This window comes from Trachemys scripta, chromosome 2, assembly GCF_013100865.1.
Source record: "Trachemys scripta elegans isolate TJP31775 chromosome 2, CAS_Tse_1.0, whole genome shotgun sequence".
NCBI lineage: Eukaryota > Metazoa > Chordata > Testudines > Emydidae > Trachemys > Trachemys scripta.
The window spans coordinates 274,403,255-274,428,802 of NC_048299.1; the positions used below are offsets into that span (position 1 = coordinate 274,403,255).

At 46.8% G+C, this 25,548-nt stretch overlaps 1 protein-coding gene across 1 annotated transcript in view; it reads right to left on the reverse strand.

The window, feature by feature from the left end:
* Positions 1-25,548, reverse strand: part of PTP4A3 (protein tyrosine phosphatase 4A3) — a 175,615-nt gene that overhangs the window by 102,549 nt on the left and 47,518 nt on the right. The window contains exon 2 of the mRNA XM_034763693.1: positions 20,217-20,340. The gene's annotated coding sequence lies outside the window, so the exon portion shown is untranslated. The remainder of the gene's footprint in view (positions 1-20,216; positions 20,341-25,548) is intronic.

The following is a 25,548-nucleotide window of genomic DNA, read 5'->3' on the forward strand; positions in this document are numbered from 1 at the left end:
TGAGAAGCATGCCTGCAAAGCCATGCTCTGAACATGCTCATGGGATGCTCGTTAGCAGGATGGCTCAGGTGTTTAAACAATCACAGTTAGCAGGATTCTGCATCTTCCATATGCCAGCACGCGGCCTGGTAATCGGTGGTGTCTATTACAAGCACACGCTTCTAAGAGGCACCTGTTGCAGAAAGTCCTCTGGGCGCTTGAACAGAAATAACTGGAAGCAACTGCATTTTTTGTAACATGGCTGGAAAAGAAATTCGGAACAACTTAATAAAAGATGAGTGCTGGGTTACCCTGGTTTAAGCATCTAATGTGCATTAAGCTAAGATTTCTTAGTGAGTTACATCAGGCTAATGCTAAATGAAAGCACAAGTAAAGGTAAAACAGAAGTGAAAGTGTATAGAATGCCATCAGCCATCCCCTCACAGAGCAGAAGTTATCGGTGTATCACATCCAACAGTCCTCTGCCTATGGACTGTTCACTGATTACTGCAACCAGCTGAGGAACACAACTGTCTCATATGACTATGATAGTGTAGAGGAATGGACTGGGGAGAAACCAAAACGTTTACATTTATGCAACATCTTTCATCCAGAGATCCCAAAGAACCTTACAGACAAACTGGATCCCTAACCCACAAAGGACATGCAATCACTTCTGGGGTGGCACACACAAGCTCTCTAACAGTACACAGGAACACTACTGAACAGCTTAAGGCAGGAAGGGAAAAATACAACGTCCTACAGAAACTATACATCCTGTTAATCCCACACCCACCACATACACATTACCAGCTTTACAGATAGCATAGATAGTTACCAGCATTCAAAAGCAAATCAAAGTTAGTGAACTAGTTTTCATGCTAAAATGGTTCAAAAATGAAAAAAACTGTAAGTTTCAGAACATACCACACTGGAGAAGAGAGTGAGATTTACCCCAATATTTACCCAGAAAGCTGCAAAGGTTTTTTTTTTTTAAACAGATTTTCACCAGTTATTACATTTTTGCAATAAACAGTGATTAAAATTTCCTGGGATTTTTAAAACAAACAAACAAACAAACAAACAAACAAACAAAAAAAAACCAAAAAGAAGGGGCCTTTCCAATCACAAACTATTTTTTAAAACTAGAAACAGGGTGTTGAATTACTGACACTCAAAAGGTGCTTCTGTAAGAAAACCCACATATGGAAATGTATTTCCCTTGGGTCACAAGCAGTTCTGAAATGGAGAACTTTTTAAAAAGAGCTGCTGGTTCCCCCAAAGAATACCTAGAAATGTTCCCAGTTTAGCACAGTTCTGCTTCGACTTTTCTTAAGGTTATTTGCATGAAAACCAGGTCTTTGGTGAAATGCAAATATTTTATACAAATGACGGTGTTTTACATACTAAATTCCCCTGAAGCATGCAAGAGAGGGGGAGGAAGTATTCTTTATATTTCAGATCCTGCAAGTCATACAATCAAGGTCCAAATGGCTAGAATTCCCCCAAAATGCAGCATTCTGAAACATCACAGGGCCAGGAACTGCAGGATTTAGGATACTACACGGTTTCTTGTTTTTACTGCATCCCTTTGGGCTACAGCATAAAAAGTTCATTTTGAAGTCTCAAAGTCACACAATACACTTAAACCCCCCTCTAGTCTGAGCCACTGTGGGATGGGTCCAAAGAATCCCTGGAGCCTGCGTGGAATCCAGTGGAATTCCTGGTAGCTGGGACACCACAGAATCAGGCATTTTGCTACACCAGAGTAATCTGGTTCCTGCTGGTGCCTTTGCTCATCTCAAATGGATTGTGCGCCGCATGCCCCTCACTTCCTTACCGCTGAGGGGCTCATCGGGCTTGGGGACACATACTTTACGTTAACTTGTCCGATGGCAACCTGGATCTTGCCCACGGCTGTCCCAAAAAACAGGAGTGTCCCTTTTTCTTGGTGCCACGCTGGAGTTAGCTAGTATGTTAAGCTGTGTTGGATGCAGGCTGTACGTGCCTCTTCCTTTGGGGACAAGCTACTCTGACCTGATGTCCTCCTCAGAGCATCGAATAACCTACGTATCTGACCAAAAGAAAATTTGGCTTCCCAGCATAGCATGCCATGGCCTACGCTCTAGGGACAGGGTATACTGACAGGAAGTAGCCAGGTGCACCCTGCTGGAAGGGTCCATCCAAGCTGGAGGTTCGTTTTCAGTTCATTCAATGTGAAGGAATCCATTACACGGTCTGAGACACCAAGCCACTCAGCAACACATCCCTGAGGGATGCAACACGTCCCACCCAAGCCACCATTGCCAAAATCATCTCCAACGTCACCCGTCTCCTCAAGCACATCCCTCCCTTCTCACTCACCTGGCTGGCTCCCAGCTGTACTGCAGAACAAGCTCAAGCGTCTTCTCTTTGCTTTCCAGGCCCAACACACCTCTGCCCTGCCCTTTCCTCCCTCGCCCTTTCTACCCCAGTGACACCAGCCTTTATACCCTCTATGTCTGTCCCTTACAGCACGCCTCTCTCTGCTGCCTCTTATGCTCTGAACGCCCTTCTATTTGCCAAGCTCCCTCCACCCCCACTCTGCTCAAAATCACTCCTGAAAACTTAGTGGTGGATGTTTACAATTTACAGATGTGGCCCCAAATCAGCTTACTGGACCATTTCATTTCTGTCACCTCCCCTCCCCAATTCCCTTTTCATTGATTCAAAGGACAGAAGCAATCACTGGGACCATCTAGTCCAGTGGTCATCAACTGGCAGATTGCGATAGACTGGTCAATTCAGGAGCCTCTGCCAATCAATCGCGATCTCCGGCTGCTAAAAGTCCAGTGGCACAGCAAGGCTAAGGCAGGCTCCCTGCTTGATCTGGCCCCACGCTGCTCCCAGAAGTGGCTGGCATGTCTCTGCGGCCCGGGGAGGAGGGGAAGCGGGTCTCAGTGTGCTGCCCGTGTCCGCGAGCACCGCCCCCGCAGCTCCCATTGGCCGCAGTTCCCGGTGAATGGGAGCTGCGGAGTCAGCACTAGGGGGCAGGGACAGTGGCAGCACATGGAGTTGCCTGACTCCACCCCCCACCCAGGGACCGCAGAGACATGCCAGCCACTTCCAGGAGCAGCGTGGGGCCAGGGCATGCAGGGAACCTGCCTTAGCCCCGCTGCACCACCAACCGGGAACCACCTGTGGTAAGCTCCTCCTGGCCAAAGCCTGCACTTCGCACCCTCTCCTGCACCCCAACCCTCTGCCCCAGCCCAAAGCCCCCTCCTGCACCCAAACTCTCTCCCAGACCCTGTACCCCCTCCCGCATCCCAACCACCTGCCCCACACCCTGCACCCAAACTCCCTCCCAGACCCTGTACCCCCTCCCGCATCCCAACCACCTGCCCCACACCCTGCACCCAAACTCCCTCCCGGAGCTTGCACTCCTCACCCCCCTCCTGTACCCCAACCCCCTGCCCCAGGCTCAGCCCAGAGCCCGCTCCCACACTCCAAACCCCTCAGCCCCAGCCCAGAGCCTGTACCCCCTCCCGAACCCCAACCCCCTGCCCCAGCCTGGTTAAAGTGAGTGAGGGCAAGGAAGAGCAAGTGACAGAGGGAGGGGGGAATGGAGTAAGTGGGGCAGGGCCTCGGGGAAGGGGTGGTGCAAATCCTGGGTTGATCTTAAATTCAAAAAGTGATCGTGTGTGTAAGAAGGCTGGAGACCACTGATCTAGTCTGACCTTCTGCAAAACATGGTGTGTCCTCATGTGCCTATCACATTCATAGTTCAGCACTTATGCTCTACAGGGCCGTGGTGGGCTGGGTGTATGGTTAAACATCTAGAACATTAGTAGGCACTAGAAATTAGATTTTATTTAAATAGCTCAATTTTAGGTCACAGTTTGGCAGGCAGCCAAATCTGAGATCCAGATTGTCCTTGAACCAGTCAGCTCACAATATTGTTACCGCGCCGGCACTGAAGCGTCTCCAAACAAAGCATTTCTCAGAGTTCTCGCGAGCCCCCAGCCCCTCTTTAGAATGGCGTTTCTGCCTACAGAGGGAATCCAGATGTTTGTGAACCAAGCCCAGGATGGAAAGGAACAAACTGGGCAAGCATGCATCAGTTCCATTCCTCGCTACGCTCCGAAGATTCTCCCATGCATATTGTTTAGCAAGCCCTTTGCTTCTGCTGAATGTAGACTTGGCGATGTCCCAAACACAGATCACGTTCACTGTTTGAAAAGAAAATTCACGGGGGAGGGCAGAGAAAGCTGTCCCCTCTGGAGAGCAATATTCTTCCACCAACAATGAGCTTCTGCGAGGGATAACTGAAGCTTATGCACCTGCAGCAAGAGTACAGTTTACCCTGACCTGCATTAAGTAATGCTAGCACAGACCCCTCCTACTTTGAGTAAATTAAGGATGCAATTGAAGCCTATCAATCATGATCTTTTTTTATATATAGCTGAATAATGGACATCCCGACACAGAAATCTTGTTAAGAATGAGCCCAAAGTGCTGTATGAGGAGTCACATCAGTACTAAATGCAGCCACTTCGGAGGTGGATCCAACAGAGTCCCAGAGTGAGGGGACTGACCATTTCTGGCCCAGGAGAGCTCACCATGGCAAACATTTCCTCTTGTATCAAGTCAGGGGGAAATCTAATCTCCAGGCTGAGCAGAAGACCTCTGTGTCCATGAGCTCACCTGTAAGTACATTCCTCCCACAGCATTTCCCGCAAGAGCAGTCACACAGCGCTCACTGCTCAGTATCGGAGTACACAGATTCATTATAGCACGAGAGCCTTGGGGGGGGGGGGGACACCCCCCCCCCCCACACACACACAGCAGCAGCCCTGCCCAGCCTCCTGGGGACTTCAGGTCCACTCCAATCACTTTCAGTACAAACCTGCCTCAGCCAATTAAGTGGTATCACGCAGCGATCTTCAGGCTGCCGGCTGCCCTTCGGGCAGATTTGCTCGGGAGAGAAGACAGCTTTTCCAAGCTTTAATGCTTACAGAGTGTCAAGTTATTTATAACCAGTCCTGTGCTGTAACTTCTCCTTGGATCGATACCCAGCTTCGTACGTCAAACAGCGACGGGCAGCCGAATTGGTTTGTCTGAAACAACGCACGTCTTTCAATAGCAGAGAAACTGCCAGTTCTCCTCTCCGCTACCCATTTGCTGTACCTGTGGGCAACACGCTCTGGGAGTGACATCACGGGATGCTACACAGCAATGTTATGTTAGGGCACTGCCACAGCGCTCCTGTCACGAGGAACTTAGAGGCAAAGTGACTTCTGCTCCCATTTACGTCCGAGTGGTCCAGCAGATAGAGCACCGGACTGGGATTCGGGAGAGCTAGGTTCTATCCAAGCATCCACTTCACCTACATGTCCCTCAGTTTCCACATCTGTGAAAAGGGCTAATATCGCCAACCCCCTCTGGAAAGAGCCTTGAGATCCATGGGGTGAGAGGTGCTCCAAAAGATTGAGGCATTATTGCCATTGACAACTTACGGAGCAGAATTAGGCCACAGTTTAGACACAATTCAGATCATGATATTTGCCCTTCTCTCCACAAGCACCTGGAAAATATACAGTGGGGAATCATCCTGTGCTGGCCCCAGGGCAATGGACTAGCTGTGACCCAAGAGGCCTTTTCCAGTTCTAACTCCTATGGCACAGTCGCCGAGAGGAAGCTCACCCGGGCTTTTCATCACGTATGGAATATGTCATTTGATGTAGGATGATTTCAGGATCAACCTCCGTTGCTGCATCTTTTCCCAGCGACGGGGCAATCCTAACTTCCACCGCCAGATGGTTTTCTGTGCATAGACCATCGGACAGGACTTGTCCCACTTACAACAAACTAATTCCTGCAGAGCAGGGCTTTAAAGGCTGCCCGACGTGTAACACAAAACCCAACTCTCTTGCAGTCAAGGTAAGTGGCAACAGCATGCAGCTAGTTATCAGTTTTCAGAGTAGCAGCCGTGTTAGTCTGTATCCGCAAAAAAACTAGGAGTACTTGTGCCACCTCAGAGACTAACACATTTATTTGAGCATAAGCTTTCGTGGGCTACAGCCCACTTCATTGGATGCATAGAATGGAACATATAGTAAGACGATATATATACACATACGTAAGAGTTGGTATGGCAACTTCCACCTTTTCATGTTCTCTCTCTCTGTGTGTGTGTGTGTGTGTGTGTGTGTGTGTGTGTGTATTTTATATTATATATAAAATGTATGTATGTCTGTATGTTCTTACTATATGTTCCATTCTATGCATCTGATGAAGTGGGCTGTAGCCCACAAAAGTTTATGCTCAAATAAATTTGTTAGTCTCTAAGGTGCCACAAGTACTCCTGTTCTAGTTATCAGGGTAGCTCTGCCTGGCAAATGTTTGAGGACAGCTATAGTTCCTTAAATTAATCTGATCAACCACCACCCACAATATCCCAGCTCCTTTGGGAACCTGAGCAGGGGAGAAAGTTTCAGGGCTACTAAACTCCCCAAACGATCACCATAAAGCAGTCACTGATGAAAGGCATTACTGACAATCACACCTCGTAGGCTGCGATCATGTCATCTCACAGACTAAGTAGGGTCTGGCTGGGTCAGGATTTGGATATTCCTTGCAGGTGCCACCTTCAGATACCGAGGTTAGCAAGGGGCGGCTAAAATTCCACGCATCAGGACAGCATTAAGCAGCAAAGTGCTGTCAGAGGTGCTCAGCAAATCACAGCCATGCCAGCACTGATGTCCTGGACAAACAGCAGCTCAGTGACGTTCTGCCTACCTTTACTCACCTGGCACTTGCAATGGCATTGAGTTTCTTCACAGTTGCTTCCCAAGCTGTTGTGCAGCATTGCGGTGATTGCTACACCGCTCCCACAGTCTCTGCACTGTAGCGACTGGCTAAGCAGGGTGTTTTTATACCTTCACTGCTATCACCCAAGACGACCCAAAGTGCATGGAGAGCTCAGGGAAGTACTTAAGGAAGCAAACTCTATGCAATGCTATAGAAGTGAAAGTTGACGCATAATGAAACAGCCCTTGGAACAATGCACAAAGCAACGCCTGGTCCCATCTGCTGACTTCCAGTTGTGTGTTCAGCCTCTCCCCCCTAGTACTGCGAAAGGCAAATCTGTCACAAAGTACTGCTTCCACCACTGTCTCTTGAAGGGTCCAATTTTCCAGTGGGACTGTGCTCTCTAGTTGAGGGTAGACGCTGACCGTGGGACTGCAGCGAGAAACAGAAACCAAACTGATCCGGTGAAGAGGAGACGGGAATCTTGTCCCGCACTATTCTTGTATTAGACTGGTCACTCCCAAAAGGCAGAGTCAGTAGGAATGTAATTCTCAAAGTCAATTGCAATAAGGAGAACTGATCAACATGCCAGTTATGTGGCACTCAGCCGCAGGATGGCCCTGTGATGCAGCCGGGCATCCCTACTTCAGAAGCAAGCGGACTGAGACAGATGCTGAGTAGCTGACCCAGGGGGAGACAGCGAGTGGAGCTGGGAATAGAATCCATGCTCTAGCCACTAGACTACCATCACCTGCCAAGCCAGTCTGATGAGCATGACACATGCGTTTCTAAGAGTCAATACACACAAACTCATCTAGATAAGTCTGCCCACCTGAATGCTCTACGCCGGGGTCCCCAACGTGGTGCCGGCCGGGGCGTCTAAGTGTGCCCGCGTACTGGCCGGCGGACAAGCATCCGCTGAAATGTCGCTGACAAGCAGCGTCATCCAGAGGTGTCACCGCCGAAATGCCGCCGATTTTCAGCAGTATTTTGGTGGCGACATCTCTGGATGACGCTTGCTTGTCGGCGGCATTTTGGCAGCGATGCCTATTGACGTTGCCGCTTGTCGGCGGCATTTCGGCGGATGCTCGTCCGCCACCACGGTCCTCCGTGGCTCGTCGTCTGGCGCCTGACAAAAACGGTTGGGGACCACTGCTCTATGCTATCTGCCCCAAAAAACCGAGTTAAAAAACACAGGGAAGTGCATGCCTGGAAGCTAGAAACGAATGAACATTTCCTGTGCCCTCTCCACCACATTCTCCTGAAGCAAGAATTATAAATTAAATACCCCCCTGGAATAAGGCATTCAGCACTGTCCACTAGCTTTCAAGGCTCCTCTCAATGGAAGGCAGCCGAGAAACAAGTCGCTTTAAAAAAAAGGGGGAAAAATCCCATCTAAGAATCCTTATGGAACAAAGCTAAAGTTCTATAAGGCAGTGGTTCTCAGCCAGGGGTCCGTCAAGCATGGCTGGCATTAGACTTAATAGGGCCCAAGGCAGAAAGACAAAGCCCCCAAGCTCCACCACCCAGGGCTAAAGCCGAAGCCTGAGCAACTTAGCTTTGTGATGCCCCCTGTGGCCCTGGGCAGTTACTCTGCTTGCTACCTTCTAACGCCGTCCCTGGCTTTTATATGCAGACAAACAGTTGCGGCACAGCTGGGCCATGGAGTTTCTATAGCATGTTGGGGGGACCTCAAAGAAAAAGGTTGAAAACCCCTGCAATAAGGGAATGCAGCACACTGTGCACCAAATACAAGCTAAATATTACTACCACCACCTGATACTCCTGGGGGAATTCTGCACCACCGCGTGTGCATAATTAATGACCCGTGCAGAAAAAAGCTTCTGCTGGAAAGTTGCTGCAGTTCCGCCTTCTGCCCGCCAGAGGACGCTGTGACAACAGAACAGAGCACCAGCTCCTGGCCAGCTAGAGAAGAGAAAGAGCCTGCCTTCTTCACAGTGCCTGTCAGGTCAGATCAGGAGACAGGGAGAGACAGACAGAGTGGGGCTGCTGGGGGGTCACAGACAGGAGCTCATAAGGGCTAGTGGGGGAGGACAGCCTGGGACAGAGGCTGAATAGGAGTGGAGGCACAGGGCCACAAGGGGGAGGGAGGTGCAGGACCACACAGGGACAGGGGGGTGGCTGAGTGGGGCCACAGAGACACATGGGGGCAGGGGAAGGAGGTGCAGGGCCACATGGGAATGGGTGTCTGAGTGGCAATGGAGGGACAGGTTGACAGGGGGTGCAAGGATGCATAGGGACGGGGCAGTGTGCCTGATTGAATGGGAGAGGCTAGGGGTCAGCCAGGGTCTGCATGGGGGAAGCTCTCTAACAATCCATCCCCACCCCCAATAAAAACTTGTTTCCACACTTTTCCCACCCACACCCAACAACCCTCCAAGTTCACTCCCAGACTCCTTCCCAGCAATTACTTCCCTCAGCTCCTCCGCTACCCCTGACTCCCCCAAGCCTTTGCACTGCTTCTGAGGGGTCCGGGAAATACGGTTCTGTGTTGTAGTTTAAATAGATTCCTTACTAGGCATATTAATACAGAACTCTGAGTAATAATTTATTTCTCAAAAAACATTTCCTGAATCTTTTTTATTATTTTGACAAATAAAATATGCAGAATTTGAAAATATTGTGCGCAGAATTTTTAATATTTTGGCACAGAATTCCCACACGAGTAACCTGGGAGCACCTGGAGAGAATTTCTAGGCTAGTGGCACCCAAGTTTTAAATAACAGAAAAGCCTCTTCGCTGCTGCAGAACTACCAACTCGATTGCTAGTCAGCCCCCTGCCCCCCAAATCATTATTTTTAAAAATCCATGATATTTGTCAACAAGTATGCAGAGGGGGGGAAGAAGGGGGATTATTTACCCTCTGGCTTCAGCTTTTAGGGTGCACTTGGGTCACGCTGTAAAGCCGTTTTTCTTAAAACACCCGGGTTAGAAGCTTAATTTTTTGGTAAAGGAAACCTGAGGATCTCACCTAGTCACCTGCCTCCAGGAGCTGGGGCTTTAGACCTGCATTAAAAAACTCATGAGAGTTAGGGGCACGGAGCTTCCAATGAAGTTGCACAGAGCTACCGACAGACCTTTTTAAGGTAAGCACGGTAGGTAACAAGCACCTTTATTAGAAAAAAAGCTAAGCAGGCTTCAACCTGAGCAATGAGACCTACCAGTTAGTCCGTTCCAGATTTTGAGAATGTGAGAAGTCTCCGCTACCTGCCACTGTCCACGTCCCTAACCCCACTGCGGGTATTAATGGTATGCTCTTGCATTGTTTCTCGCAACACAGGAAGTAAATTGCTACACATGCGTATCTACAGTTACACAGCAAAGTGCGGTCTCTTTCCATAGCACACAACATTGAACTGTGTTCTCACCACACAGCCCAGTTTTTAATTCAGAACTTTATATCTGCACCTATCACCAAGGAACTTCATTGCCTTGCATCAGTAAAATCATTCAAATCAAACACCGACTCCCTATTATGAAGTTCAAACAAAACCCTGGCCAACAGATAGGTCTTCTGTCTTGAGGTCTGTCGAACTCTGGGTTTGACAAGCCCCCGGAGGGAGCAGGACACCAACATACAAGAACCAACAGGGGGCGTGAGCCAAATGGGATTAGCGCTCAGGGTCTGCTGTGCTGCAAAGACAGCATTTAAATTTAAGGAAAAATCTCTGTTAGTGCCAGTAGAATTGTGATGTACAGTAGCGATGTAACCTTAAGCAGGCCAGCCACTAGAGCAGTGGTTCTCAACTTACCATTGTGGCCCATATATGCAGCTCTCTCACATATCATGTGACATGTGGGCCTCATCCACACAATATATATATACTACCTGTATGGCCCTGAGGATGTCACATGGGCCACAGCTGTGTGCTGATTGGGCCGCAAGGAGCCCGCGGGCCACGGGTTGAGAACCACTGCACTGGAGGGAGATAGAACCACACAAGCAAGTGCAACTACCACCAGCAGAGGGCAATATATCACACACCTATACACATTTCCCCCGAGCCTGGCCAATGCAGCCCATAGGCTGCCATTTCCCTGGGAAGTGCCTCATCCAACACTGATCAAGCCTTCTTTATTTATTTGTTTTTCTTTGATGCTCATCTCCATGGTATCTAAGCACCTCAAAAACCAATGAATGTATCCTCACAGGGATCAAGAAGTATCACCCCCATTTTACAGACGGGGACTGCAGCACAGCTATTGAGTGCCTTGGTCAAGGCCACACAGGGAGTCTGTGGCAGAGCCAGAGACTGAACCGAGGTCTCTCAAATCCCAGTACAGTGACTTAACACAAAATCATCCTTCTGCTTTTGCTCAGCTTTCAAGTTCACCCCACTCCCCAACCTGCCCCAAGAGAGAAACACCAGCTGCTCAACACAGCCATTGCTTTGCCGCTTTCTTGTAGGCTCCACTGAAGTGTGAATGACCACACACAAATTTAACTAGCCTTAAAGCTGGGCAGCTATTTGCTTTCAAGCTCTCCCTCCCTCACCACCACACTTTCCCTTTTGCATTTCCAGCCTCTTCCCTACATCTTAGTAACCCCATATGCACCGATTCCCTGCCAGCTCCTCCCTCCCGCCTCCACATTACCTGCCAGGGGGCAGAGCCTGATGCAGGGGGCTGTTGATGGAGCCACGAAAGGACCGGAGCAGACTGTGCAGGGACTCACGCCCCTGCTTGGTGGCACTGTCAGCGGAGCAGAGCCTCAGAGCATGCTGCAGAGGGAAGGCAGGCAGTCGGGCATGAGCGGCAGAGAACACCTGCATAGCAGATCCTATGGGGGTCATTCCCTTGCTGCTTGCAAATGGGGCAAGAGAGCGGTGGGAATAGCACTGCCCATATAGCCCCTATAGGCATGAGGCCAGCAGTGCCCATTCACCCTACTTCTGCTGCTGGCTCAAGCACTCTCCCCACCCAGGCAGGCATTACCATGCTAAGCCTTGCAGGGCAGTCAAGATCGGGCTTCTGAGCCTGGGAAAGCCACTTGCTCTCAAGCAGCTGAACGCAGCCCCTTCAGTGGCAATTCAGGGAGACTGTCTGAATTGTAGAACAAACTCTGGGAGTAAACAAACAGCTGTGCAGGTGGCAATGACGCCAGGAGAGGGCAATGAGGGAAGCAGACAGCCAGTTCCCAGGGGAAGTAAGCTCCCTATATAGAAAAGGGCAGAGACAACCCGTACCGGGGCAAAGTGAGAGCAGCAGTTTCAGCAAATGTTACTGAAAATGCTCAGGCCGCGTGAGCTCGCTCAGTACAAGTCAAGCAGCAACTCTGAGGGAGCATGTGACCCCATGTGTCCCCCCTCACCCGTCGCCTCTGGAGAGAGTTCCCCTGTCCTCTGCTCCCAGCCTCTTTTTTTAAAGCATTTATTGTTTGTATTACTGTAGCGCCTCGGAGCCTTAGTCATGGACCAGGACCCCCTGTGCTAGGTGCTGTACAAACACAGAACAAAAAGGCAGTCCCTGTCCCAAGGAGTGTACAATCTGAGTGTAAGACAGGAGACGACAGATGGATCCAGGCAGATGGCGGCGTATTTGTCGTCATTACAGCTATCACGTAGGGGGATATTACCCACAGCGGTTGCCTTTTCAGAAATACCCACCCCCAAAGCGTATGGGACACCACAGCATGGTGGGGCTGTTCCTGGAGTGACAGGAAACTTTGCATTGCACCCTCAGACTTTGTTCCGAGCGGACCGTCCTTGGAGAACCGCCTACGTTCCCGAAACAGCGAAGTCTGCATTCCTCAAGCAGAGCTACAGGCTTGCCAAGTGTTTAACAGTGTCAGAGTGCTTCCCTCATCTAGAGAAACGTCACGTCAGACAGAACAGATGCTTGTGAAACTCTTCCCCCCCCCCCCCCCGAAAAAAGGGGGCTCATGACCAAGCAGCAGGGAGTGACAACACATTAAATTCTGGGATAAGTGAACCAGGAGAAGGTTATACCGGAAACAGCATCGCAAACACCCAGAGGGCCACTTTGCCACACTGGGGAGATGCGGGAGGAGCTAGCACCAGTGACATAGCTGATGTGAGCAGTCGCAGGGCCCTGGCATGAAAAGAGCAAGACATCTGCTAGCAAAACTCCCCTGCAAGGGCCAACCCATTCAGAACACTGCACATCCAGTTCAACAGCCATCACCTTTCATCGGCCGTGAGGACAGGCTTCTTTACCTTTCCAAAGAGAGGCCAGGACAGCAGTGGGAGCTGGACCATATTCTAACAGTTTTGACCTCTCACTCTTCAAGGGAAACTGCCCCCCAGCCCTATCCCACCCCAAAAAAGTGGTGAATTCCTCTCATTTTGTGAGGGATGGTCTTCACAAGTGGTTGAGGTGGTGGGCCCTGGTGGGGGGGGGAGGAGGAGGAAGGCCAGTACTGTTCCAAGCTCTGCCCCCTGCCCAAGCTCTGCCCACTCATGCCAAAATGAGAAGCTCGTCAGAACACTGGAGTTCTTAATAGGATAGTCCCTCCTTTTTGCATACTGTGCCCTGGAGTGAAATAGTAAAACCGACACAGAGACAAATTAGGATTTAGAGTCAACATCCTATGCCGATGAATAGGGGACAACGCAGGCCTCTCAGCTATTGTTACAGGCTGTTTGGAGACGCAAGCAGACCTTGCTGCATTGGTTTGCACTGTATTTTGAAGGTCCTCTTCACAACCACAAAGGGCTTAGAGGCTCAATACCGGTTTAAAAATTAAGGCTTAGAGACTGGAGATTCCAGCTTGCCAAGGCACTCCAACTCAACCCCTGGTCCCTATCTCTCTCCATGGCTGTCCTTTCATTCCATCTTTAGACGGTAAAACTGTCTGAGCAGGAAAGCACATCAAAGGTGATGTACACACTGGGGTAAGTTACAAGCTGAAGGGCAGGACTGCAGCAGGACAGTGACCAGAACAGAGGTGTGATGTGGTGCAAGATACAGTAATTCCCTGCACTGCCTCTTTGCAGATACTTCTGCCTTCCTGTTGAGTGCTTTTCCTGCTACCATCCTGCCCGTCTGCCTCCTTTGCACGGTGCGAGCATTCTACGTGACGACCGTACGTTGCATTCGCTTGTCTTCACATTTGCATATAAAAACCACAGCACTCACCTAACAGGCAATACAAAGACTAAATTGCACACATGTGCATGCGTACATGCACCTCCCCTTAAAAGGTGAAAAGTTCATTAATGTTGCAAAGCCAAGCACACGGAAGTTAGGAAATGCCAGAATTAAGGTTGCCTGGCTCTTCTTGTCTCTGGGCCCAGCAGGAGGGAGGGAGGGACGGACGGACACACACACACACACACACACTCTCTCTCTCTCTCTCTCTCTGCAGTTTGGACCTACACTCAGGCTGGAGCAGCTGGAAACCACAGTTGCAAGGAAAGTCCTGCTCAACCCCAGACTGGAGCATGCTCACTGCAGATGGAATCTTCAGGGAATTTAGCTGCAAAGCTCCAGTAAGTCTCTACGTGCGGTTTTTCAAAGGCTTAGGAAACCCTGCCAGATTTGCGTGGATTTTCACGGGGATGACAAAAAATCCAGCCCTGTTCCAAGGATCACTTCCCCCCGCCCCAAACCCTCTGCCAAATTTCAAGTCCTTGAGCCAAATCATGGGGGCACTAGAGCTTCTAAAAAAAGAAATCTGGTGACCTCTCTTTTTTTAAAACATCACAAAACATATTTTTCCTTAGCCTCATTCTCTGAAACTGCTGAACTGGTTTGGCTGGGGGAGGGGAAAAAAATCAGCGTGAGGCAGACACCTGGCATGAAAAGTTTCAGCCCAAACAGTTGAAGTTTGGTCAAGTTATAAGCAACTGAAAACAGAGTGGCTGAACAACCTTAACAGATGGCGGTACTAGCTCTGCCTACCTTATATACTGTAAGGATTGAATATGCTACTGTGCTGGAAAGGGTTAATTATTTTCAGTAAGCAGAGCTTCCAGTTCACATCTGTACACGTCAATAATTCCTTTTAAAATAGCTTAAGAAACCTACTTTTTTTTTTTTTAATACATACACTTACATATGCGCAAAGCAAGGGTTATGAACCAATGCAAGACTTTCTCAGACTGTAGCCAAGCATCTGAAGAGCTCTGGAAAGGAGCCCTAAACCACAGAGTTTCCTATCTCCAACATATCTGAAATCCCATCAGATCCAAGTAGCCACTTTTTGACCCTGGACAAAAGGGGTTGGGGAGGCGGGAGGGGGGGAGGAAGCCCGGTGAAAATAGTAGACCTTCTTAATGTCACTCAGTGGAAAGAGAACTACCCTGGGTGTTCTGAATCTGCCAGCGACTGAGGTCATGTGGAAGTGCTTAAGATTTAAGTCCCCCTAAGGGATTCATTTCAACATTCCTATCTTTCCTGAGAATGCCCCTTCTTGTAGGCTTAGAGGTCCCCTCCCCCTTCCCTATAAGAGCTGCTTTACTGATGTGGTTTAATTACTTGCTTTGAAATTCAAATTCTCAGCAGAGTCCCGGGTGGTCTCTCCATGTCAGCTCCCATTACAATTACACTTGGACATATGTGCATCTGAAATGGCATATAGCATTCCAGTTTCTGGGGTAGGACAGATTCTCCCCTCTACCTGACAATGTCTGCACTCAAATGGAGGCATTTAAAACTCTCTTAAAAAAAAAAAAACTGTTTAATTCATATGGGATCTTCAGGAATGGATTAATGGAGAATATTCCTCCCAGCCAACGTGAGCCAGTCATGCTGCCAATGTGATTTAGAAGGGAAAACAAAAAAAACAGCTGAAGGTTTTATTTATTTATTAACTTGAGCCATTTCCTTTGCACTTCTGGAAAGGGTTAGAGGACATAAGAACGGCCATAGAGGGTCAGACCAATGGTCCATTTAGCCCCGTATCCTCTCTTCTGACAGTGGCCAATGCCAGGTGCTTCAGGGGGAATGAACAGAACAGGGCAATTATTGAATGATCCATCCACTGTCATCCAGTCCCAGCTTCTGGAAGTCAAAGATTTAGGGACACCCAGATCATGGGGCTGCATCCCTGACCATCTTGGCCAATAGCCATTGATGGACTTATTGTCCTCCTTGAACTTATCTAATTCCTTTTTGAGCTCAGTTATACTTTTGGCCTTCACAATATTCCCCAACAACGAGTTCGACAGGTTGCCTGTGCACTGTGTGAAGAAGTACTTCCTTTTGTTTTAAACCTGCTGCCTATTAATTCAATTGGGTGACACCCCTCCCCCCCGCCCTGCCCCAGTTCTTGTGTTTCTTGAAGAGGTACATAACACTTGCCTGTTCACTTTCTGCACCCCAGTCATGATTTTATAGACCTCTATCATATCTCCCTTCAGCCGTCTCTTTTCTAAGATGCACAGTCCCAGTCTTTTCCAGCACTCCTATATGGAAGCTCTACCATACCCCTAATCATTTTTGTTGCCCTTCTCTGTACCTTTTCCAATCCTAATGTATCAGTTTTGAGAAGGGATGACCAGAACTGCATGCATTATTCCAGGTGTGGGTGTACCATGGATTTATATAATGTAATGGCATTATGATATTTTCTCTCTTATTATCTATTCCTTTCCTAATGGTTCCTAAAATGGTTAGCTATTTTGACTTCTACTGCACATTGAGCGGATGTTTTCAGAGAACCATTCACGACTCCTAGATCTCTTTCTTGAGTGGTAATAGCACATTTAGACTCCACCATTTTGGAAAACATAATCCTAACTATACATACAACGTGAATTACTTTGCACTTATCAACACTGAATTTCATCTGCCATTTTGTTGCCCAGTCACCCAGTTTAGTGAGATCCCTTTGCAACTCTTCGTAGTCAAATTTGGATTTAACTATCTTGAGTAATTTTGTATTGTCTGTTTATCCCTTTTTCAAAAAAATTTATGAATATGTTGAACAGCACTCGTTCCAGTACAGATCCGTGGGGGGCACCACTATTTACCTCTCTCTCTTCTGAAAACTGACAATTTATTTCTATCCTTTGTTTCCTATCTTTTAATCAGATACTGATCCATGAGAGAACCTTCCCTCTTTATCCCATGACTGCTTAGTCTGCTTAAGAGCCTCTGGTGAGGGACCTTGTCAAAGGCTTTCTGAAAGTCCAAGTACACTGTATCCACCCTTATCCAGATGCCTGTTGACTCACTCAAAGAATTCGGATAGATTGAGGCATGTATTTTCCTTTACATCAGCTGTGTTAACTCTCCCCAAACACATCATGCTTATCTATGTGTCTGATCATTCTGTTCTTTACTACAGTGTGACGTTGTGCAGTCTATATGGTTTTACAAAAATATGATAAGAAGTGAATATAATGTAACTAGGATATGCTTCAGGCAAAAGGTCTCTTGTAAGGTATCATTACAAAGTTTATAATCTACTGAGTGTGATCATCCTATTTGTATAAATGTACCACTCTCGTATCTGAAACTAGAAATATGAAATATAACTCTGAGAGCCTATTGTAAATTATGCAAAGTGTGGGCCATTAATGGTGGTTTGGAATCTTGATGACTCCCATTGTCTGCAGATGGCTGTATTTACCTGTGAGTCTTCCTGTATATGTGTGTGCTGGCAAGTGGGTAATGAAGTCTTGCAGTGACATGTGATCATGTCACCTGAACTGGAATCCATCTTTAACTTGGTGCTTTTCCGGTGGGGGAGGGATGGAAACCCAGAGGGACAAAGGGTTCCCGCCTTATGCAAAAGATATATAAAGGGCTGGAATAGAACAAAGTGGGGAGAGAAGAATCCCCTAGCTACCATCTAAGCTGGAACAAGAGCCGTACCAGGGGAATGAATTGTGCCCAGGCCTGGAAGGTGTCCAGTCTGAGGAAAAAACTCGAAGCATCTCTAAGAGTGAGATTATCTGTATTTAGTTTGATTAGACACAGATTTGCGCATTTTATTTTATTTTGTTTGGTGACTTACTTTGTTCTGTCTGTTACTGCTTAGAACCACTTAAAACGGATTTATTTGGGTTTAGACCCCATTGGGAGTTGGGTATCTGAGTGCTAAAGACAAGCACACTACTGTGAGCTTTTTTCAGGTAAACCTACAGCTTTGGGGCAAGTAATTCAGACCTTGGGTCTTTGTTGGAGCAGACGGGAGTGTCTGGCTCAGCAAGACAAGGTGCTGGAGTCCTGAGCTGGCAGGGAAAACAGGAATAGAAGTAGTCTTGGCACATCGGCTGGCAGCTCCCAGGGGGGTTTCTGTGATCCAACCCGTCACATACAGTTTCAACCAAGTTACCTGGTACTGAAGCTGGCCTTACTTGGCAGAATCACCTCTGAAGCCTTTTTTTTTAAATTTTGGTGTTATAGTAGTTACCCTCCAGTCATCTGGTACAGAAGCCGATTTAAGTGATAGCTTACATACCAGATTTTCAAGAAGAGCTCAGGACCCCAGCACTCCCCGCTGGGTGCTCAATGTGGCTGAGAGCCTGGCCATTTCATTTAGGTGGCTAAATGGGAGCGGTGTTCTTTCCAAAAATCTGGCCTTATATTCACTAATGCAGGCTGAGTTTGGAAAGAGCAAGGCTCTCAAAGGTAGCGGTCAGCAGTCTGGGTCTAGAGTGGTTTAGGGTGGCAATTTATGACATCGGAGCTTTGTCATAATGAAGTGGCTAAAACGTACGTGGTTCCACCAGCCACTGCTAGATAGGACCAGAAATGCTCAACTGTGCATCATAATCTGAGCGCTCCCTTTAGGGATGGGATCACATGAGCCTTAGACAATAACCCTGTTTGGGCAGGTCTTCACTACACAGTTAGCCTGGGTGCTTGGCACTCAGGTCGAAGCACCCAGGTTAGCTTAGCACGGATGTGAGCAGCCATGCTGCAAAGCCCAACCCTAGTTACTGCTCCCTGTCAGGTGCTGCATTCCCTGGGTTTGTCATTAGGGCTTCTGGGGGCATATCCCATGGTTCTTTGTGCTGCACTAACCGGAGCTACTCTACGACCCAGGGAATTGTGGGAGAACTCGTCTCTCCTTCGGGGCACATGGGGCAATTGTGGGACAACACTGGAGGCCTAGCAGCAGTGGAGCGATTTAGCCTACGTTCCCACTAAAGCGGATGGGTTACCACCCCGAATGCCAGCAGAACCTGGGCTCTAGCCCACCTCCCCAGCCAGGCCAGCTAGCCTGGGTTAAAAGTGCCAAACTCACGCGAGAGGGTTGTGTGTGTGGATGGGAGGGGAAATTAGGGCAACACCTGGGCTACATGCAGTGAAGAAATACCCTTTATGCCTTCATCAGCACCTTGAGTAGGGGAGCAGGGTGATGGAAGTCAGGCTTTGCTCAGGGGAAACGCAAGCTAGAAGGGCGTAAAGTTTTAATCGGTGAGAGTAATTAACCTTGCTGAATTGTTCCAGTGGGTCGTGGTAGATTCTCCATCACTGACAATTTTTAAATTAAGACTGGATGTTTTTAAAAGATGTGATCTAGGATTTATTGGGGGGAAGTTTTCCGGCCTGTGTTACACAGGAGGTCAGACTAGATGATCTCACAATGGTCCCTTCTGTCCTGGAAATCTATGAATCAAGTTACAACGTGAGGAACCTAATGTTGCTCTGTTCCTTTGGGAAAGGCTGTTCATTCAGACTGGGACTGGAGTTCAGAACAACGGCGGTAACTAGCTTGTCCCAGCTTCAGACTATTATGTGTGAATAAACACAATGGCAGTCACCAAACCACCTGAAACACATCCAAGAGAGACTGTTAAAGTTACCAATGATTTGTCTGTGCAAGAACTGTACTGTTTTAACTCTACTGGTATATAGTTAAAGCACCACAACACCCTAGCATGGACTCTGTCATATTGGTATGTATACCAGTAGTATGACTGGTCCCACTTGGGAAGGAGAATAAAACTGCATGAGTATATGGCACCTTTATATTGGTACGACTGCCTCCATGCTAGGTGTTGTACCAGCCTAATTGTTTTGGAAGAAAAAAAATCACACCCCTAATTATATCAGTACAAGAAGCATGTTTTGACCAGACCTTAGAGTAACACAAAGGTTTCCAGCAGCAGTGTTTGTAAAATACTAATGGTAAGGGTGTTATTTTTGTTAACTAACTAAACGTAAGTTGCCCAGCAGTGTTTACAACTCAAATACTGAAGCACTGCACTAGTGCCTGAGAACCTAAAGGTGAAATCAACAAGAATGTGATGGTCTTCCTACAGATCTAGTCCAATCTGAGAGAATTGCAGGAAGTTAACAGTATAATTAGGCCCCAGATCCCTAAGTGGCCCCCTCAAGGATTGAACTCACAACCCTGGGTTTAGCAGGCCAATGCTCAAACCACTGAGAAGTGTTTCACAATTAAAAACAAAGGTTACAGTACAAATAAGGATATTCTTTTATCTGAAAATCCCCTTTTAAACAATCTTTCCATGTAGGGAAAAGCAACAAGGAGATCCACTCCCTACCTAATTCAATATGAACGTCCTTGTAAACCCAGACAGATCCTCCGGCTGTTCTCAGCAATCGCATCTCCATTTAATGGCTTCTATTCTGGACTTGTTCTTCTCAGGCGCTACCCACGATTCATATCTGCGAAGAGTAGAAAACAGATCTCTCATTTACAGAGGTCCCAGATTATGCTATAAACATTGTAACCAATAGAAGGAGAGTAGTCAACATATCTTTTACTCAGGAAAAACCTCACCAGAAAGTTGTGTTTTGTTTTGTTTTTTAAATGTTAAGCATGGAAATTCCTACTTCCAGGGATACCATCTTCTTAGGAGAACACTACTCTAAACATCTGTTAAAATCCACTATTGTGGCAATTAACACCCAAGATCACGATCATTGGAAAAGATTAGAGAAACTGGAGATACCTTGACCAGGCAACGAGTTAAAACTACAGCTTGCCTTGTCTACGCTAGGATTCGAACATGTTTTAATAATACACTTTCTTCCTAGTGTACACGAGACCTACATGTATGCACAGCACCCAGCACAATAGGGACTGATCTCCATTGGGCTTTTAGGTACTACTATAATATAAAGTCCCCTGCCTTCCCACTTCTCTGGTATTTTTAGCACAAACCAAGGAAAGAATTGTACCACCCCTGCTCCAGAGAGCTACTCTCCTTAGTATCCACCTATTAGAGCTATTACATCCCATCGGTATTAGTTAGCATATCTTCCTCATTTACTAGACAAGCAGCAGAATACCACTGAAGCTTTAGTTACATACACATTCAATTCCTTCAAGATTATCACTGTAACTGGCAGAGTTAATGCAGCCGGCCAGGAAGCTCACAGTCCTCAGCGATACAACCCCTCCTCCTGCCAAGGTGAACAGCTGAAAAATTTGCCATCCAATCTTGCTTAAAGAGGGAGAACCCTACATGAGGCAGATGCAAATCACAGGGGGTTAAAGTCAAGGAGAAAAGCTCCCCTATCTCTGCTCCATGCCCCGACAGTTCAGTCTACTTTAACTGCTGCTAGTCTCAGAACTTCAGCCATGATCCATCAAGCACTTAACCATGGGAGTGTCCTGGTGAATCTATCCAAAGTATGGCCCCAGGTACCAGAGTAACTCAGTACCGCACAATGCATTTACCCCCCAATGCCCCCACTGGATAAGGACGTACTATTATACCCCCATTTCACAGCGACATAGACGCCAAATAAAAGGCCCGCTGGAGCCTGGGCTCTGAAACCCAGCGAGGGGGAGGGTCTTGGAGCCCTCAGAACACCTACACTGCTATTTTTAACCCTAAAGCCAGGTCAGCTGCCCGAACTGGGCTCAGAGACTCAGTGTTGTAGGTTTTTCTTTGCAGCACAGAGATCCCCGAAGTGACTTGCCCAACTCACACAGGAAGCCAAGCCTATGCCAGAGCGGGGAACTGACCCCAGGTTACTTGAGTCCCAGATTAGCACCCTAGCCACTGGGCAATCTTTTCCTCTTCTAATCAACAGGACTGCCTCCATGCTTTCTTGAATCAGGGCCTGTATGCACTGAGATGCTACAGTGACAGGTGAACAACCTTAAGCGAACAGATCCCTTGTGGAGGGCAAGGGAACGAAGCTAATTTGGAGTTTACAGGCCAAGTCCTTGGAGGTAGGCTCCAAAACACAAAATCAGACAATGTAACAGAGGTGAAATACCACTGCCTTTGAAGATTCCTTTGCAGGGCTCAGCGGCTCTAACATGCTGCATTTCAGCCATAACAGGACACCAGCGGAGTCCCCAGAGGCAATTCAGGCTGCTCCAGGCAGAGAGCTGAAGCCAACCAGAGGGAAATCCATAAAGAGAGTTCGGATAGCCTGTAAGTTTATGAAGGTTTATTTTGACAGTTGCAACTCTCATTCTGTGGCTCACTCACTGCAGATCAGCAACGTCCAATGCTGACAGCGTACAGCACTTTGCATCTGTAAGTCACAGAGCACTCTGCAAGTGCAAGCGAGTATTATCCCCATTTTACAGACATGGAAGATAGAGGCACAGGAAGATAAAGCGACTTTCCTATGGGCAGAGAGGGAGTCCATGCCTGTGTGCCAGCTCATGCCAAGGCCCCTAGGCCTCAATGAACACTGACAAATACATCAGTGGAAACCAGCCTGGCTCACCGGTGTGTTAGCACTGTTCAAATAGGCGTTAGATTTATAAAACTGTGTTTAGTCTCTGTGAAATGCCTGTAAACTGCTGCATGCATTAATCCACTAACAATATTTATATTCCATGTGATAGGGTAATATTTAGGTGTTTGCTCTGTGACTATGGAAGTATTTGCTCTGAAACTATAAACCCACAGTCAGGAGAAAAGCATTACCAAGTGTGAAATACTAGTTAATCCCAAGACGTGTCATCTCCTGCCCAACAAAAGAAGGCCTACAGACATTTGGAGACGAGGCCTACAGACATCAGACAAGACACTGTGGAACATCAGTGGACAAAAGCCTTTGTTGATTGCTTCCCCCCCACACTCACGAAGAGGAGATGTGCACAAACACTTGTCCGATCAGCTTGAGCTCTGGGGGAAGGGAATAAAAATCCCTGTCAAGACAAAACTCTTCTCTCTCTGCTGCTTGAATTCTGAGAGGCCAAGCCTTCTAAGCATAAGCAAGGGATCCCCAGCTGTTTAGCTGCCAAGTGCAGTACCTGTGACTGAACTGCAAGACACAAAGCCAATGCATGAATTCACCTGCCAACTGCAAACCCCCCATTCCCAGAATTTCTTCTCCTTACCCTTCAGAGTTCTCTTTGCCCCAGGCAATTCCTACAGACTTATCTATAAAGACAAGAACCAGGAACTGTGCCAACCGCTGATAACCCAGGCAGATTCCTTTGATATCAGAATGCCTGTAAAACACTGGTCTTTGGCCTGTACACTCCAATAAAATAAACATAACTTAACAAAATTATCACAGCGTATTTCAGTTACTGCTCTTTCTTCTGCCCTTGGAGCTTTACCACTAACCTTATCCGATGCCAATTTTAGCAGCTAGCAGAAGGAATTTTTACCCAGCTGTATGCTATGCAGATGCCAAGTTCCAACTACAATGCAGCTATAATACAAGGTTGAACAACACAAGATGAACCCACTGGACGGTGCAAAGAAAAAAGTTTTAATTTATAAATTCATCCTAATGGCCCAAGCTCACACCTCAAACATCTGTGGCAAAGACATACTTTACCTTTGTGGCGACTACAAAGTTAGATGTGTAACCACCCATACGATGCACTGTATCTGATTCCTCCCTCTGGGTATTTGTTTTCTAATTATTTTTATCAGATTACTTTACTTGTATATGCCAATAGATATTTTTTAAAACTGTAATCAGAATAGATGGCAAAGAAATTACAAACACCAATCCATTAAATCCATCAGAGGAACACATTAATAAAAACCGGCAAAAATCCATTAAAAACATCAGAGGAACACATTAATAAAAACAGGCAAGATACACAGCTTTTGAGAGGAAATCTCAGAAATTGTTTCAGTTTTCTGAGGTAGTGGGAAAAGGAAATGCAAATTGTCAATATTTTAAAGATCCCTTTACCCAAGCAAAAGCCTAATCAGGGTTGCCCTCCCCCACAAAAAGAATGACAATCACATTTTTAAACACTAGTTTTTCAAGGGACTAACAGGTTGCTTTGATTTTCAAGGCAAAAACTTTTAAAATCTTGGATAAAGCTTTCAAAATTGCCTAAGTTAGAGAGCCCAAATCCCATTTTCAAAAGTAACTTAAGCACTTGGGAGATTAAATGAGACTCAGGTAATTCTGAAGACCGTAAATCTAGTCTCTAGAAATTAGGCTGTTAAATTCATATTTAGGCACCTAAACGGAAGTGGCCCATTTTTCAAGGGTGCTGGTTTTAAGCAGACTAACTATTAGACATGCAGACGTGATTCTTTTGAATGAGGCAACTTTCAAAACCCTGTTCAGCATAAGCCCCTGAAACATTCCTCTTTGGCTCACAGCCATCAAACCAGGTAGTTTCGAGTTAAGTAGGTTTTCAAGTTAAGAACATATGAAGTCAGCAAGCTGAAATCTTCATTCTTTTTTAAAAAAGCAATTCAAAGCTAGTGTGGGTTTAGAACATGGGCTTGTTTCCAATTCTAAACTTTAAAAAAGCTACTCAACCAAATTACTTCAGACTTGGTTTTAGGCTTTAAGTCTCAGTGAGATCTACAAAATAAACCAGGTCTAAAAACCAATCTGTACAAAGAAGTTCCAATTTGTATCATAGTAACTGGCATATTTGTAATGAGAGAGAGACACACACATTTTTTAAAAAGAGACAAGGTGGGTAAAGTAACATCTTTTATTGGACCAACTGCTGTTGGTGAAAGAGAAGCTTTCAAGCTCCACAGACCTCTTCTTCAGGACCTGAAAAAGAGCTCTGTAGAGCTTGAAAGCTTGTCTCTTTCATCAACAGAAGTTGGTCCAAAAGAAGATATTACCTCACTCACCTTGTCTCTATCATATGCTGGGACCAACATGGCTATAAACACTGCTAACCATATTTTAAAGGCATACTGTAAGTACAAAGGAGACAGAGCTAAGGCAGAGGTTTCAATTTTAATTCTGCATTTCCTGATTTCTCAGTGTTTGATTTCTCAGCCCTAATGTTGCATGAATATGAGGAGTGGTTTGGATAGTGATTTTTAAGGGTGACAGTAAAATGCATACTCCGCTACATCAGTACGAGAGCTCTTGCTTCCTTATTTCACTGTGCTGAATTATATTTTTGGCCTGCAAAGTAAATAAAACAAAAAACTTTTTGGCACCAGTTAAAACTTTGCAATCCAAAAGTTCCAAGAAAACCAAAGCTTTTAATACACTAGTTTGTTCGTCAATAGTCTGATTTTTGAGGGACCTGACCCTGCATTTAGAGAGAGGAGCATTGCATTGACAACAATATTTTTGGTTCTTATGTGAAAACCCCTGTAATGCTCAGCTGCCAAGTCTTGAAAAAGTTCCCAGGAAACTAGCTACAGTTTGCAGAAAGTCTGTTCCTCAGCAGATCTCAAATAGAGCATTCCCTTGCTGGCTTACCACCACCTTGAAAGGAAGGTCACATCAATCGTAGTGTTCGAGAAGTTGCAGAAACATTTCAGTGGCCAGCAAAGGGCCAAATAATCCATCAAAGCCGCCCTCCATATCGAAACATGCCAGACTGAATTTCCAGATATTTTGCAGCTATATGTCCAAGTACTCTCTACCTTTAAGGTACTTATATAGGAAAACTAACCATAACCTACCCCAAAAGTTACTTTCTTTTAGTGGGAAATCCACAAAACC